The sequence below is a fragment of the Lycorma delicatula genome, chromosome 6 (assembly GCF_047948215.1).
Source record: "Lycorma delicatula isolate Av1 chromosome 6, ASM4794821v1, whole genome shotgun sequence".
Taxonomy (NCBI): Eukaryota; Metazoa; Arthropoda; class Insecta; order Hemiptera; family Fulgoridae; genus Lycorma; species Lycorma delicatula.
In genome coordinates this window covers 46,176,065-46,190,198 of record NC_134460.1, presented here as the reverse complement: position 1 = coordinate 46,190,198, position 14,134 = coordinate 46,176,065, and the positions used below count along the sequence as shown (strand labels likewise).

Here is a 14,134-nt window from a genome sequence, read left to right as displayed (position 1 = left end):
CACCGACAGGCTCGACGAAACTATCCTACAAGACGTGTCGAACTGAAGAATATTTCTGACCTTTTTCAAGCTGACCTTGTAGAAATGGGACCGTACTCTAGATCAAACAAAGGCTATCGATTCATATTGACGATGATAAATTGTTTTTCTAAACTAGCATTCGCCGTAACTGTTAAAACTAAAATCCGACGATTAAACGACTATTACAATCGTATAATATAAATCACTATTCCACACATTCGGATAAAAAAGCATCGATAGTCGAACGATTTAATCGAACACTGAAAACGATGATGTGGAAAAAATTTACCGAATAAGGAACCTACAAGTGGTTAGAATTACTACCGAAATTGATCGCAAAATACAACACCAGTCATCGCACTATCGGAATGAAACCGAAAGATGTAAACAAGCGAAACCAAGCCGCTGTTTTACGGCGATTGAATACGGTACTCTATCGAAAGTCTACGTCACTGAAATTCAATGTCGGCGATCGAGTGCGTATAAGCAAATTTTTTTAATTCGCCAAAGGATATTTACCGAATTGGACGAACGAAGTATTTATCGTACATAAGGTACACGATAATACGCGACCGTGTATTTACACGTTGATCGATGTTCACGGTGAGGTGGTGAGCGGTAAATTTTACGCTGAAGAGCTCACTAAAACTAACGTTACAAATAATGCGTATTTAGTCGAGAAAGTCTTACGAAGAAAAGGCGATAAGCTATTTGTAAAGTGGTAAGGGTTCGACGGTAAACACAACAGTTGGATACATAAGGGGGATTTAGTGCGGTAAACTGATCAGTCTGAAACATGAGGTTGGAACGTCAACAGGCTGGTAATATTACGCTTGAAAACTTCCGACGAATATACAGGGCCCGGGTGTGGAAAGCGAAAAAGGACTCGTCATGGCCCTCTTCTACCGAATACAATCAGATGTATTATCTGCGGACCGTCTTATTGCGGAAAAACAAAAGTTCTATTCAACTTGTTGTTCTCCCCGGACGGTTTAAGGTTGAAAAATATTTACGTGTTTTCGAAATCGCTGTACCAACCGAAATATAAGTTTCTAGAACAAGTCATGACTGGTGTGCCGGAGATCGGCTTTTTTGCATACTCAGAAAACGAACATGTGATGGCACCCGACGAAGCGGATCCGAACTCGATAATGATTTTCGTCGATGTAGCTTGCGAAAAGCAACATAATATTCGCAAGTACTTTGCGATGGGACGACACAACAACATCGACAGCTTTTATTTGACTCAGACATATTCCAGTGCCGGGAAGCACCTTGTACGGGACAACGCAAATCTCCTTCTTATATTCAAACAAGACGATCTCAACTTACGTCACATATATCAAGATCATGTAAATACCGATATTAAATTCGATCGGTTTAAAAGTCTGTGTGGTGTTGCTTGGAGAAAACCTCATGGATTTTTGGTTGTGGATAGGAGAGCGATATCGACGGTGGACGATATAGAGTAGGCTTTGATGTTTTTTTAAAAAAAATCAGTTGATAGTCGGTAACAATGGCAAGCATACACACCTACGAGGACGGTATACCGTACACTAACGCGATACGTTTTAGGCAAAAACCGCAAAACAACTTGTGTTCCAAATATTTTAGCGACCGTCAGATGTTTTGCGGTAACTACGTCTGTCGTAAAGTGAACTACTGTGAAAATAAAGACCCACGATGCTGGCGACATGTAAAAAGAATGAATCGTGATTATCCGTTGGTCGTTCTCTTGATGATTACTAGCGAAGGCAAGATTTTCAATAAGCGTATATGGTTAACATTTTTAGAAGAATGCGACAAGTACGAGATGCCTATCGAACAGGTGATCTACGATAAAAACACATTCAACACAACGGTCCGACACGGATGGAACTTTATTTCAAGATTTAGACCCTCTCCGCTCGTGTACAAAGAGCCTTTATTGGAACTTCGAAACCGTCATGCATCTATGGACTACACAAACGTTTACATGCACATGTTGGAATACGGTAGTCGTCTAGAAGGAGCAAGATGTTGTATAGTGATCACGGAACGAACTATTCCGATCAGATCGCCCAATACGTTGTACCGCTTAGCGTTATCATACAGTAGAAAATGTTTTGTGGACACGGCTTACGGAGTACAATTTACCGACGACGTACCGGAAACATTACCGATAAGACGAGGAGGATTACCGTTCGACATCGTGAACAACAGGGCGCAGGCGCTCTTTCCGGCGAGTTTCTAAACGAAGCGCTACCTACGTTGCGATTATACGGAGAGAGAGAGGCAGTGAGAGAGAGAATAAGAAAGAAACAGACAGACACACACACACACACACACACACACACACACACAGAGAGAGAGAGAGAGAGAGAGAGAGAGAGAGAGAGAGAGAGAGAGAGAAACAGACAGACACACACACACACACACACACACACAGAGTGAGAAAGAAAGAGAGAGAGCGTGTGAGAAAGAAATTGAAACAAACACACACACACACAGAATGAGAGAGGGAGAGCGAGAGAAACAGACAAAAACAGACAAAAACACACACTTACACACACAGACACACAGAAACAGGGAGAGAGATTGAGACAGAAAGACAGGAAGACAGACACACACACAGAGGGGAGAAAGAGAGGGAGTGAGAGACAGAATAAGAAACAGACAGACAGACACACATATACACACACACACGGAGAAAGGGAGAAAAACAGAAATAGACACACACACAAACATACACACAGAGAGAGGAGAGAGAGAGAGTGAGCGAGCGAGAGAGAAACAGACATACACACACACACACAGAGAGAGAGTGAAACAGACAGAGAGAGAGAGAGAGAAACAGAAACAGGCTTAAAAACACACAGAAACACACACAGAGAGAGAGAGAGAGAGAGTGGGAGAAAGAGAGAGAAAAATAAAGACAGACACACACAAAACGCAGAGAGTGAGAGAGGGAGAATGAGAAACAGACTTAAAGACACACACACATAGAGAGAGAGAGAGAGAGAGAGAGAGAGAGAGAGAGAGTGAGCGAGAGAGAACAGAATAACAGACACACACATGCACACAGAGAGTAAGAGGGGGGAGTGAGAGAGAAAAAAAGAAGACACACACACTTTCTGTTTCATTCTCACACACTCTCTTTCTTTCTCTCCTGTGTGTGTGTTTGTCTGTTTTTCTGTCTGTTTCTGTCTCATTCACTCTCTCTGTTTCTGAGTATGTCTGTGTGTGTGTGTGTGTGTGTTTCTGTCTGTCTGTTTCTCTTTCATTCTCTCTCTCTCTCTCTCTGTGTGGGTGTGTGTGTGTTTGTTACTCTTTCTTTCTCACACACTCTCTCTCTCTCTCTGTGTTTGTGTGTGTCTGTCTGTTTGTTTTTAATTCTATCTCTCACTCTCTCTCTTTCTCTTCCTCTGTGTGTGTGTCTGTCTAATTCCCTCTGTGTGTGTGTATATTTGTCTGTTTCTCTCTCTTTCTCTCAGTGTGTGTTTGTGTTTCTATCATTTTCTCTCTGTATGTGTATGAAATTGTTTCTATTTCTTTCACACACACTCTCTCTCTCTCTCTGTGTAGGTGAGTTCGTCAGTGTCTTTCTTTTGGTTTCTGTTCCTCTCTCATTCTCTCTCTGTCTCTCACTCACTCTATGTGTGTGTGTGTGTGTTGTGTGTCTGTCTGTTTCTCTTTCTTTCTCTAACTCTCTCTCTCTCTGTATGTATGTTTCTGTTTCTCTCTCACTCACTCTCTCTCTCTGTGTGTGAGTGTGTGTTTCTGTGTGTCTTTAAGTCTGTACCTGTTTCTCTCTCTCTCTCTGTGTGTGTGTGTGTCTGTTTCTATCTCACTCTCTCTCAATGTGTGTGATTGTGTGCCTGTTTCTTTCTTTTTATCTCTGTTTCTCCCTCTTTCTTACACACTCGCTCTCTCTCTCTCTCTCTCTCTCTGTGTTTTGTGTGTGTGTGTCTGTTGGTCTGTTTCACTCTCATTCTTTATCTCTCTCTCTCTCTCTCTCTGTGTGTGTGTGTGTGTGTGTGTGTGTCTGTATCTAATTCTATCTCTCAATCTCTCTCTTTCTCTCCTCTGTGTGTTTTTCTACTTTCTGTCTGTTTCTGTTTCATTCACTCCCTCTGTTTCTGAGTGTCTGTGTGTGTATGTGTCTGTCTGTTTCTCTCTTATTCTCTAACTCTCCCTTGCTCACTCTCTCTCTCTCTCTCTCTGTGTGTGTGTGTCTTTCTATTTCTCTTTGTGTGTGTGTGTGTGTGTGTGTTTGTTTCTCTTTCTTTCTCACACACTCTCTCTCTCTCTGTGTGTGTGAGTGTGTGTTTGTCGGTTGGTCTGTTTCTGTGTCTCCCTCACTATCTCTCTCTGTGTGTGTATCTCGCTGTTTCTCTCTCTCTCTCTCAGTGTGTGTATGTGTGTGTTTCTATATGTTTCTCTATGAGTGTGTTTGTTTCTATTTCTTTCTCACACACTCTTTCTCTTTCTTTCTCTCTCTCTGTGTGTGTAGGTGAGTTTGTGTTATACACACACTCTCACAGAGAGAGAGAGAGAGAGTGAGTGAGTGAGAGAAACAGAGAGAAACAGACAGACAGAAACACACACACACACACATACACAGTGAGAGAGAGAGAGTAGAGAAAGAGACAGAAACAGACAGACAGACACACACAAACACATAAAGAGAGAGAGAGAAAAAGACAGACACACACACACATACAAAGAGTGAGGGAGATAAAAACAGACAGACAGGCACACAACACACACACATGTGAAAGAGAGAGAGCGAGAGAGAATGAGAGAGGAACAGAAACAGACAGAAAGGCAACAGAAAGGCAACACAAACGCACGTACACACACAGAGAGAGAGAGAAAGAAAGAGAGAGTGTGTGAGATAGAAATAGAAACAAACACACACACTGAGAGAGAGAGAGAGAATGAAAGAGAGAGAAACAGATAGATACACACACACAGAGTGATAGAGTGGGAGATGCAGAAACAGACAGACCGACAAACACAAACACACACAGAGAGAGAGAGAGAGGCTGAGAGAGAGTGAATAAGTAAGAAACAGACAGAAAGACAGACACCCACACTGAGGAGAGAAAGAGAGAGAGTGAGAGATAAAATTAGAAACAGACAGACAGACAGATACACACACAGAGAGAGAGAGTGTGTGAGAAAGAAAGAGAAACAAACACACACACACAGAGGGAGTAACAGATAGACATACACACAGAGAGAGAGAGAGAGAGAGAGAGAATGAGAGAGAAACAGACACACACACACACACACACACACAGAAACAGAGAGAGAGAATGAGACAGAAACAGACACGAAGACAGACACACACAGAGAGTAGAGAAAGAGAGAGAGTTAAAGATAAATTAGAAACAGACAGACAGGCACACACACACACACACACACACACACACAGAGAGATTGAGAGGGAAACAGAGAAACAGGCACACACACACAGAGTGGAAGAAAGAGAAAAAGAAAGAATGACACACACACACACACAGAAACAGCGAGAGATAGAGAGAGCGAGTAAGTGAGAGAATCAGAGAGAAACTGACAGACGGACACACTCACACAGAAAAAGACAGACAGAGAAAAAGACAGACAGACACACACACAAACCACAGAAAGAGAGGGAGAGAGAGAGAAATACACAGCCACACACACACACAGAGAATGAGAGAAAAACATAAACAGGCAGACAGACACACACAAACACATACAGAGAGAGAGATAAACACACACACACATAGAGTGAAAGAGATAGAGATAGTAAGAGAAACCGACAGAAAGACACACACAAACTCACCTACACACACAGAGAGAGAAAGAAAGAGAGAGTGTGTGAGAAAGAAATAGAAACAAACACACATACACACACACAGAGACAAAGTTAGAAACACACACACACTGAGGGAAAGAGAGATTTAAAGAGAGAGAAACAGACAAACATACACACACAGAGGGAATTAGACAGACCCATACACAGAGGAGAGAAAGAGAGAGAGTGAGAGATAGAATTAAAAACAGACAGACAGACACACACACATAGAGAGAGAGAGAGAGAGAGAGAGAGAGTGAGTGAGAGAGAACAGAAACAGACAGAAAGACAGACACAAACACACCCACAGAGACACAGAGAGAGTGAGAGAGAGAGTGTGTGAGAAGGAAAGAGAAACAAACACACACACAGAGAGAAACACACACACACACACCCACACAGAGAGAGAGGGAGATTGATTGAGAGGGAAACAGAGAGACAGGCACACACACACAGAGGGAGATAGAGAAAAAGAAAGACAGACACACACAGAGGGAGACAGAGAAACAGACAGACACTTTCACACACACACACACACACACACACACACACACACACACACACACACAGAGAGAGAGAGAGAGATAGAGAGAGAGTGAGAAATACAGACAGGCAGACACTTTCACACACACACACACACACACACACACACACACAGAGAGTGAGAGAGCGAGAGAGAGTGAGAAATTCAGACAGGCAGACACACACACACAGAGAGAGAAACAGAAAGAAAGAAAAACACAGAGAGAGAGAGAGAGAGAAACAGCCTTTTTCTGTGTGTGTGGGTTCACACACACAGAAAAAGCGAGAGATAGATAGAGCGAGTAAGTGAGAGAAACTGACAGACAGACACACTCACACAGAAAAAGACAGACAGACACAGACACAAAACACAGAAAGAGAGAGAGAGAGAGAGAGAGAGAGAAACACACAGCCACACACACACACAAAAGAATGAGAGAAAGACAGACAAACACACACAGAGAATGAGAGAAAAACATAAACAGGCAGACAGACACACACAAACACATACAGAAAGAGAGAATAAGACAGAAACAGACAGAAAGTCACACAACAAACAGAGGAGAGAAAGTGAGAGAGTGAGAGATAGAATAAGAAACAGACAAACACACAGAGATAGAGAGAGAGTGTTTGTGAGAAAGAAAGAGAAACAAACACACACATAGAGAGAGAGAAAAATATAGACAAACACACACACACACATACACACAGAGAATGAGAGAGAAACAGACAGACAGAAACACATTCACACACACACACACACACAGAAACAGTGAGAGACAATGAAACAGACAGGAAGACAGACACACACCCAGAGGAGAGAAATAGTGAGAGTTAAAATAAAAAACAGACAAACAGGCACACACACACACACACACACACAGAGAGAGAGAGAGAGAGAGAGAGAGAGAGAGAGAGAGAGAGAGAGAGAAAGGGAGAAAAACAGAAACAAAGACACACACACACATAGAGAGAGAGAGTGAGAGAGAAACAAAGAGACACACAGAGAGAGAGAGAGAGTGTGTGTGTGTGAGGAAGAGGGAGATAAAGAGAGAAAGAGAAAGAAACAGACACACAATCAGACACAGACAGACAGAAAGAAACAGACAGACAGACAGATACACACACAGAGAGAGAGAGTGTGTGAGAAAGAAAGAGAAACAAACACACACACACAGAGGGAGTAACAGATAGACATACACACACACACAGAGAGAGAGAGAGAGAGAGAGAGAGAGAGAGAGAGAGAGAGAGAGAGAGAGAGAGAGAGAGAGAGAGAGAGAGAGAGAGAGAGAGAGAGAGAATGAGAGAGAAACAGACAGAGAGACACACAAACACACAGAAACACTAAGAAACAGCGAGAGTGTATGAGGCAGCAACAGACAGAAAGACAGACACACACACAGAGGAGAGAAAGAGAGAGAGTGAGAGATAGAATTGGAAACAGACAGACAGACACAGACACAGACACACACACACACACACACACACACACACACACACACACAGAGAGAGAATGAGAGAGAAACAGACAGACACACACATCTTTTATCTTCTTTTAACACACTTTTTATAGTGCCATTTATACATAATTCTTTTTTTGTAATATTATCAGTATTAGTAGAATACATTTAATCTCACCTATGAAATATTTAGAATTTCTTTTATTAGTATATGTTATGTAAAATATGAAGATACTTAATAACATTTGATTCTTAATGTGCATTTCTTTATATTTTCATAGATCACAGATCGGTAATTCACAACATCGTGAACCTGTTATAAGACATGACAATCATGGTTTAGAAGGGATTGCAATAGATTGGATTGGTGGGAAAATGTACTGGCTTGATAGGCATAGTAAACATCTTGATGTTGCTGAACTTGATAGTAGGAATCGTAAAACACTGAAAGCTGGAATTTCAGATCCAAGAGGACTTGCTGTACATCCTGGTACTGGTTACTTGTATTTTACAAGTTGGCATTTACAGGTAATATGTCACTTTTTTTTATGTAAGTTAGTTCATACTAATTTCATTTTTGTAAAATTTAATGCACTCTTCAACCTTTTTATAGACATTTTTAATTATATTTAATGATAGATGTTTATTTTATAGTTGTGACTAGTACTATTGCTAATTTTATTTATTCAGAGACTTTATATTTCAGTTTAATATTTTGTTTTGTGAAGAATATGCTTAAAAAACATTTTTTTTTTAACTTTATATCAAGATCCTTGTTTATAGAATTTCTATAATAAAAACTTCCAAATATAACAGCGTGATATAAGATTTATTATATTGCAACTAATATTATTAGGTTGAGTTTGAACTTGCCTGCCTATTTCTAAATAAAACAATATCATGTTTTATATTTCATAACATATATATATTATTAGAAATAAATCTGATTGACATTTTTCCCTATCTAATCATTTTTAGTCCTCACAATTATCCTGGCACCGAGTGATCCCACTAGCAGTTGACACTTAATGTCAACAACACATCCATGCTTTAGCCATCAGTCAGTTTATTTAACATATTTGTTTTACTTAATGTTCAGTTATGACAAGGTGTAAATTGACAACTGAAGATTCACTGTGGAAAATATATTTTAGAGAAATAATGCTACAAGAACCGACATAAAAGTAACATTATAAAATGTTTTAGATCTGAGTTTCTTGAATTGGGAATTCTCACTGTCCCTTTTATTCATATTTTTTATTAGAAAAAAATGTATTTTCTAATAAATTTTTTTATTGCCTTTAAAAGAAATTTCTATGAATTTAAGGCTTCATTTAATTCACAAATTTTATTTAAAAATCTGTGCTAAAATTAGTTATAAATCTAAATTGGCTATACATATTAAACTTGCAGCATCTTCAGAACGTAAGAAAACTGCAAATATAGCTACACTGTTATTATCTGTTGTTTTAGGTTTACATGTTGCATTTCTTTCCTCCCTTTTTCACAACAGATCCCTGCAACAAGCTTTTGTGCTATAAAGGCCTAATTTATCATATTGAAAATGTTTAATGGTTAATGAGATATTATTTTAATTAAACATTTTTATTTTTGCAGGCATTTATAGCAAAGATGGGTATGGATGGCAGCAACATGACACGTTTATTTAAACATGATGATGATATAGCTTGGCCAAATGCATTAACAATAGATTACTTCACTGACCGTATTTACTGGGCTGATTCTCATCTTGATTACATTGCATCAGCTGATTTAGAAGGTCGTCATAGACATACTGTACTTAAGGGTGATAAGTTCCTCATGTATTTGCTATTACATTATTTGAAGATTTCATTTACTGGACAGATTGGAATTTGAAAGCAATCAGTCGAGCTAATAAATTTACAGGTATTTATTTATTTAAAATTTTTAATTAATAAAATCTAAATAATGTAATCAGTTTCACAGTTGATTGCTTGGATTTTTCAACTCAACTCCTTTGGAATTCAGCTTTTTTTATCCAGGAAGGAAGCAGTTCATTAATGATCAATTATTTAATAGTAAACAGATAAAATATATATTACTACAAATTACTGTTGCTTCCAGACTCTTAAGAGCTTCCTGAAAACAGATTTTGACTTTCTTGGAAAACCTTTTCATCTCTTCCCAAATTAGTGAAGTGTGTAAAATACAAGGCAGATGCTTACTGAAGTATAGAAAAAGTGTTAAAAATATTTCTTTTAATAACACATTTTTTAAACTTCATAGATTGATTTATAAGTAGAATACAAATAAACATTTAGTTTACATTTTTGTAATATTTGCTGACTATTCAGTATCCATTCTTGTATCCACCTTGAAGGTATTTAATAGATATTCCATATCCATAAGCCTAAGATTACTGATTTTGTTATAAAATAAAATAACTTTAATATATTTTACTTATTGATTGCAGGAGCTGATCTGAAGATTATAAGAAATGCAACACATAGACCTTATGATATTCATGTTCATCATCGTCTAAGACAGTTACATTATCCTAACCCATGTGGTGGAGATAATGGTGGTTGCTCCCATTTATGTCTGCTTAGTCCTGTACCTGGTGTTGATGCAAGTCCTGATGGTTATGATCTTCATACAACTTCACCCAATGGGCCTAATGTAGTTGATATAGTATCTTACTAAAAGTCCTGTTAGTTATATTTGTGCCTGTCCCAATCAGTTCTATCTCTCAAATGATAATAAAACATGTCTTGCTAATTGTACAAAAGGACAACATCGTTGTGGTGGTGGTGATGATAGATGCATTCCTTGGTTCTGGAAGTAAGTAAATTATTATGTCTTTTTTTCAAAGTTCTTGTCCATGATGGTCAGTGATGACATTAATTTAGAATTTAAATTTAACGCAATGATAAACTGAATCAAATCTTATAATAAAACATTTTTTTAAATTTATTTCATAAAATTTTCACTTGTGTTAGTCACCATCCTCAGTGACCAAAGTATATCACTCGATGAGCATGGATGTAAAGGTTACTGGAAATGTTTATGAGCAGATTTTTAAAAACATTTTATTACAAAATTTATTGTTAAAAAAGTTTCAATTTAAAATAAGTTAGTTTTTATTTTTCATTCTTTGTTATTAGTTTTTACTTTTAATTATTACAATTTTCTTGATAAACAGACGTTATTTCTGACCAGAGAGCAATATAAATATCATTTATTCTTTCTTGTAAAATTTGTAAAAAAAATTGATTTAAGTTCAATTAGGTACTTCTTGATAATAAAAAAAAACTTGTCACAGTAATTGTGTCAGAAGGGCGGATTTCTGATTTTACTTAACATTGAAAACACAGCCAAAAATCCTGTTTTTTGGTTCTAACTCTGGTTCTTGTCAACTGATTTGCTTGAAAATCAATAGGGGGCTCATTCCCAATAGGTTTACATCACCCACCAAGTTTTGTCAAAATCTTTAAGATTTGCATCTAGTAGAGCAGACAATAAAATGTTATTATATAGATATAAAATTGAATAAACCAAGTTAATAATTAGTCATAACCATGACCACCTAATTATCTAACTATTTTTAATTATCTAACTAATTATTATCTGTTTTTAATCATTTTACCAGCAATGTGGTTTATCTAAAATTGATGTTTTTATTTAAAAGCTGTCATTTTGTTTCTGTAAATCCTAGAAGGTTAAAATTTTCATAGAACATTTTTAGAACCTCTGTTTAAAGGTCTGTAAAGTTTCGATAGAATTGGTGGAGGAATGGGCAAGTGATACAAAATCGAAAGCGTATACCTCTTGGTGAGACACATTATAAACATTGCATAATTGTGTTCAGGAGACTCCAAAACATAAAGAAGAAAACTTGATACCCACTCCCACCCACCAACTCCTTATAAAATCTGACCAGACACAGTAGAAATTTCAACATATTGTGTGGAAATCCCCCCCAAAAAAATAATATTTACTGTATTATTATTTAAGTATTTCAGTCTCTCAATTAGGATATCAAAACTTAATCATCTAGTGGCTTATAATTAAACATTTAATTTAGTATATATTATTTATTCAAATATTACAAGGGCTGTCTGAAAAGTTTTGGGCCTAATGTAGAAAGACATATTTTTTTTGTCAAATATAGTTTTATTTTTCAACAAAGTCTCTTTACAAGTTGATATATTTTTTCCAGTAATGCTCTAACCTCTTTAACCCTTCCAAATAGTAGCTGGTGTCTTTCTCTGCAAAATAGGCATTTACATGTGCGATGACTTCCTCATCCGATGAAAATCTCTTTCTTCCGTACGAAACTTTAAGGTTAGGAAACATGAAAAAGTTGCTTAGGGCTAGATCTGGTGAATATGGTGAGTGATCAACCAATTTAAAGTTCAATTCATGAATTTTAATCATGGCGACCATTTAAGTGTGAGTAGGTGCATTATCCTGATGGAAAAGTACTTTGTTTTTCTTCAAATGTGGTTGTTTTTTTTTTAATTTCTGCCTTCAGCTTGTCAATTAATTATATGCAATACTGTCATGTTGTTGTTTTACCTTTGTGAAGATAATCGATAAATGAAATTCTGTTACTATCCCAAAAAACAGTTACCATCACTTTCCCGGCTGATGGAACTGCCTTCGTCTTTTTCAGAGCAGGTTCATCCTTCGCAGTCCACTGTTTTGACTGGTATTTCATCTCAGGAGAGTAGTGGTGGATCCATCCATGTTTCATCTCGTTATGAATCTATGCAAAAAATCTGACTTGTTTTGCTTAAACTGCTCCAGCAGGGACTTGAAAATGTTCATTCGAATGAGTTTTTGGTCCAAAGTGAGCAAACGCGGCACCCAATGAGTGGATAGCTTACGCATATCAAATTCTTCAGTTAATATATGACATGTTCTTTCGATATACCCTTAGCCTCTGCTACCTCTCTAACCTTAATTCGTCAGTTGTCCATTACCATTTGGTAAACTTTTTCCATGATGAAGGTGGTGGTTGCAGTTTTTGGCCATCCCGAACACAAGTTTTGAAATTCAAAACTTTTCAGACAACCCTCATACCTAAGATAGTATAAAGAAAAGTATTTTGTATCCTTCACCAGTGTTACATAGGCTGTGTATAGAAAAACTGATAAGCATCAAACCAATCTTATCTCTTAAAATAATTTATTTTGAAAAAAATAGAAGGAAATGTAAAAAAAATTGCACCAGTAGATTGAAAAGAAAGCCGAAAATGTGCCCAAAAACCTCATTTTTGGCTCTAACTCTGGTTTCTGCAAACTGAGTTTCTTGAAAATCATTAGGGTTCTATTCCCAGTAGGTTTACAAAACCCCACCAAGTTTTTGTCATAATCGGTTGAGATTTTTTGTCCAGTAGAGGAGACAAAACAGTTTTATATATATATAAAACATGACTGGATGCAAAAGCAATTTCCAAATTCTGCTAAAAAATATTATAAAGGTAATTTTATTGTCAGGCTTCATCTTATATTGAAGCTAGACTTTTCCTGAGAATAGTGAAATTCTAGTGTTTTTATTTATTTATTTTGTAATTTATTGGCAATTTTAAAAAGAAATTACCTGGTAATATCATTTTTTTTTATTACTTTTAAGACCATAATGGATCACTTTAGTTCTTTTTTTTTTTTTTTTTTTTGGCAAGTTCTTTCTTTTCTTGCTGATTTGTTGTTTTTCAGCTATTCTTTTTTGCCAGTAATTTCTAAGGGTTTCAGATCTTCTTGCCCTTTCTTGTTCAGAGTACACCCGGCTAATTGTATTCTTGGGTTTTGATAGGAATCTTGTTTCTTTATTTTTTAATTTCTCATAGTTGCCGGTTTTCGTTTTTAGGTTTTCACGGGTTATGTCTAATTCCTCCATGTCTTTCTGTACTTCGTATAACCAGTTCGGTCTGCTTTTCTTGTTCCAGAAAAGTTCGATTATCCGTCTGGTCTCTTCCATTCTGAAAATATGTCCTAGAAAGGAAATTCTCTTCTTTCTAAATTTATTAGTTATCGGGATGATAGTTTATAAATCTCTTCGTTTGGAATAATTTTCCAAACCCCGTCTTTTTTAATGTTTTTCCCGATGCATCGTCGTAGAATCTGTCTTTCAATCTTTTCCAGTTTGTCGGTAAACCTTGTCTGGTACGGTCCAAATATGGTTTCGCATCCGTAAAGTATTTCTGGTTGGATAACTGAGTTATAATGTCTTATTTTTGTGTTTATGGACATGCATTTTTTGTTATAGATGTTTTGCGTTTTTATTGTGGCTTTGATGAGTTTATTTATTCTTTCATTCC

The 14,134-nt window shown here is 37.2% G+C and overlaps 1 pseudogene; it reads left to right on the top strand.

Moving 5' to 3' along the window:
- Window positions 1–817: 817 nt before the first annotated feature.
- LOC142326855 (low-density lipoprotein receptor-related protein 2-like) overlaps window positions 818–14,134 on the top strand; it is a 56,382-nt pseudogene continuing 43,065 nt past the window's right edge.